The sequence below is a fragment of the Trichosurus vulpecula genome, chromosome 3, assembly GCF_011100635.1.
Source record: "Trichosurus vulpecula isolate mTriVul1 chromosome 3, mTriVul1.pri, whole genome shotgun sequence".
NCBI classification, from domain to species: Eukaryota; Metazoa; Chordata; class Mammalia; order Diprotodontia; family Phalangeridae; genus Trichosurus; species Trichosurus vulpecula.
Genome location: NC_050575.1, coordinates 84,363,149 through 84,367,502, shown reverse-complemented (window position 1 = coordinate 84,367,502; position 4,354 = coordinate 84,363,149).

The window sequence follows — 4,354 nt, the reverse complement described above, 5'->3', positions numbered from 1 at the left end:
TCAATCAGTCATGGAGTTCTTAAAATCCTCACCTGTAGTAAACCACTCTCTTAAAATTATATGTTAGAGCTATAATGGTCAATAGATATCATTGAGTACAACATTTTTGCTTTACAGGCCAATCAATCATTCAATCTGTAAGCATTTATTATATGTGCCAGGCACAAGGCTAAGCTCTGGGGATACAGATATAAAGGTGAGATAGACTCTGTCCTTAAGGAACTTACATGCTTTCAGGAGAAAAAAAAAACATGCAAATGTAGAAGCATGTATAAATAACATACATTTGTTTGCCTTCTCAATGGGGGCAGGGCGGGTAGAGGGAGAGAGAGAGAAAATTTGGAATGCAAAATTTTAAAAATTTCAAGAAATTTAAAAAATGAATGTTAAAAATGGTTTTTATGTATAGTCAGAAAAACTAAAATATTTTTAAATTAAAAAATCTTAAAGTATAAATTATTAATATATTAATTATATTGACATGTTCTGTTAATATATTAACATTATTAAGTTATTTTGAATTTTAAAATTTAAATTAAATTTAAAATTTAAAATATTTTTAAATATTTTTAAAAATTAAAATTGCTTTTTGAGTGAGGAGGCCATTAGTAGCCAGGGGGATCAGGAAAGGCCTGGTGTAGAAGGTCACACTGGAGGTGAGCATTGAAGGAGACTAGAGGTGACAAAGGCACAGAATGTCATGTCAAGGATGGAGTGTTGTATCAAATCAAATGAACTAGTGTTTATTAAACAGCTATGTACCAAGGACTATGCTAAGTGCTGGGAATACAAAGAAAGGTAAAAGATAGTCTCTGTTCTTATGGAGCTCACAGTGTAATGAGGGAAACAACATGCAAATTAATAATGTACAAATAAGATACATACAGGATAAATTGGAAGCAATCTCAGAGAGAAGGCACCAAAATCAAAGAGAATTCAGAAAAGTTTTTTGTAGGAGTGGGAAGTTTAGTTGTGGCTCGAAACAAGCCAGGAAAGCCAAGAGGCAGAGATGAGGAGGGAGCGTGCCATTAACATAAGGAAGAGCTCAGCTGGGAAATGGAGCGTCAAGTCTGAGGAACAATAAGAGGGCATTTTTGGATTGGCCATTGGGTGTGTGAAGGAGACTTTGTATGATGAGACTGGAGAGGTAGAAAAGGACCAGTTTATAAGAGACTTTAAATGGCAAAGAGAGGGGTTTATATTTGATCCTAGAGGTAACAGGGAGACACTGGAAGTCATTATTTATTGGGTAGGAAAGTAGCCTCGGCAGAGTCCTTCAGGAGAACCAACTTGTAGCATTATAGAGGATGGACTGGAGAGGGGAGAGACTTGAGTGAGAGAGGCCACTTAGGAAGCCACTGTAGTGGGTTGGGTGAAAGGCAATATGGTTCTTTTTTAAAAATTTTTTAAAATTCTTTTTATTTTATTTTTTTATTTTTAGTTTACAACATTTGGTTCTACATAATTTTGAGTTCCAGATTTTCTTCCCTCCCTCCCCACCTCCCTCCCCTAGATGGCATGGAATCCCATATAGTTTCCATGTATAACTTCGCATTGAATTAATTTACACACTAGTCAAGTTATGGAGAAGAACTGTGATTAATGAAATGAATCATGCGAGAGAAGAAACAGGACCAAAAAAAAAAAACCTACACAAAAACAAAAACAGAAGAGAGAAAAGGAAAAAAAAATGGGGCGGGGGGGGAGGCTATCATGAAGTGTGCCTCAATCTGCATTCATACGTCATAGTTCTTTCTCTGGATGTAGATAGCATTCTCCATCGTGAGTCCCTTGGAGTTGTCCTTGCACCTTGTGTTGCTGAGAAGAGCGAAGTCTGTCAGGGTTGGTCCTCACGGAATCCATATATCTGTGGTTGTGTACAATGTTCTCCTGGCTCTGCTCCGCTCACTCAGCATTATGTCGTGTAGGTTTTTCCAGGTTGTTACAAAGTCCGTATAATCCCCATTTCTTATGGCACAATAGTATTCCACTACCTTCATATACCACAGCTTGTTCAGCCATTCCCCAATTGATGGGCATCCCTTTGATTTCCAATTCTTGGCTACCACAAAAAGAGCTGCTACAAATATTTTTGTACATATGGGTCCCTTTCCCTCTTGTGTTATTTCTTTGGGATACAACCCTAGAAGTGGTATTGCTGGGTCAAAGGGTATGAACATTCCTATGGCCCTTTGGGTGTAGTTTCAAATTACTCTCCAAAATGGCTGGATCATCTCACAACTCCACCAGCAATGTAACAATGTTCCAATTTTCCCACATCCTCTCCAGTATTTATCATCCTCCTGCTTTGTTATTTTAGCCAATCTGACAGGAGAAATGTGGTATCTAAGAGTTGTTTTGATTTGCATTTCTTTAATCAGCAGTGATCCAGAGCATTTTTTCATATGCCTATAGATAGCTTTAATTTCTTCCTCTGAAAACTGCCTGTTCATATCCTTTGACCATTTCTCAATTGGGGAATGGCTTGTATTCCTATATATTTGGCTCAGTTCCCTGTATATTTTAGAAATGAGGCCTATATCAGAGATACTAGTTGTAAAGATTTTCTCCCAATTTTCTGCCTCCCTCCTAATTTTTGTTGCATTGGCTTTTTTTTGTACAAAAACATTTCAATTTAACATAATCAAAATTATCTATTTTGCATTTTGTAATGCTCTCTATCTCTTGTTGGGTCATGAGTTCTTTTCTTTTCCATAAATCTGGTAAGTAAACTATTCCTTGCTTTCCCAAATTACTTATAGTATCAGTCTTTACTCCTAAATCATGAACCCATTTGGACTTTATTTTGGTATATGGTGTAACATATTGGTCTATGTCCAGTTTCTGCCCTACCATTTTCCAATTTTCCCAACAGTTTTTGTGAAATAGTGAATTCTTAGCCCAGAAGCTGGCCTCTTTGGGTTTATCAAAGAGTAGATTGCTATAGTTGTTGACTTCTCCATCTTGTATTCCTATCCTATTCCACTGATCCACAACTCTGTTTCTTAGCCAGTACCAGGTAGTTTTGATGACTGCTGCTCTATAGTACAGTTTAATATCTGGTATGGCTAGGCCACCTTCTCTAGCATTTCTTTTCATTAATACCCTAGATATTCTACACCACTTGTTCTTCCAGATGAATTTTGTTACTATTTTGTCCAGCTCAGTAAAATAATTTTTTGGTAGTTCAATTGGTATGGCACTGAATAGATAGATTAATTTGGGTAAAATTGTCATTTTTATTATATTAGCTTGGCCTAACCATGAGCAACTGATATTTATCCATTTATTTAGATCTGACTTTATTCACGTGAAAAGTGTTTCATAATTATGTTCATATAGGCCCTGGGTTTGTCTTGGCAGATAGACTCCCAAATATTTTATAGTGTCTACAGTAACTTTGAATGGAATTTCTCTTTCTATCTCTTGCTGTTGGGCTTTGTTAGTAATGTATAGGAATGCTGAGGATTTATGTGGATTTATTTTATATCCTGCAACTTTGCTAAAGTTGTTTATTATTTCAAGTAGTTTTTTACTTGATTCTCTAGGATTCTCTAAATAAATCATCATATCATCTGCAAAAAGTGATAATTTAGCTTCTTCTTTTCCTATTCTAATTCCTTTAATTTCTTTTCCTTTTCTTATTGCTACAGCTAACCTTTCTAGTACCAAATTGAATAGTAGGGGTGATAATGGACATCCTTGTTTCACCCCTGATCTTATTGGGAATGCATCTAGCTTATCCCCATTACAAATAATGCTTGTTGATGGTTTTAGGTAGATGCTATTTATAATTTTAAGGATGGCTCCGTTTATTCCTATTCTTTCTAGTGCTTTTAATAGGAATGGGTGTTGTATTTTGTCAAAGGCTTTTTCTGCATCTACTGAGAAGATCATACGGTTTCTGCTAGTTTTGTTGTTGATGTGGTCAATTATGCTAATAGTTTTCCTAATATTGAACCAGCCTTGCATTCCTGGAATAAATCCTAGCTGGTCATAGTGTATTATTCTCATGATAAGTTGCTGCAATCTTTTTGCTAATATTTAATTAAAATTTTTGCATCAATATTCATTAGGGAAATTGGTCTACAATTTTCTTTTTCTGTTTTGACTCCACTTGGTTTGGGTATTAGTACCATATTTGTGTCATAAAAAGAATTTGGTAGGACTCCTTCTTCGCCTATTTTCCCAAATAGTCTACAAAGTATAGGAATTAGTTGTTCTTTAAATGTTTGATAGAATTCACATGTAAAACCATCTGGCCCTAGAGATTTTTTCCTAGGGAGTTCATTGATGGCATGCTCAATTTCTACTTCTGAGATGGGGTTATTTAGAAATTTTACTTCCTTTTCTG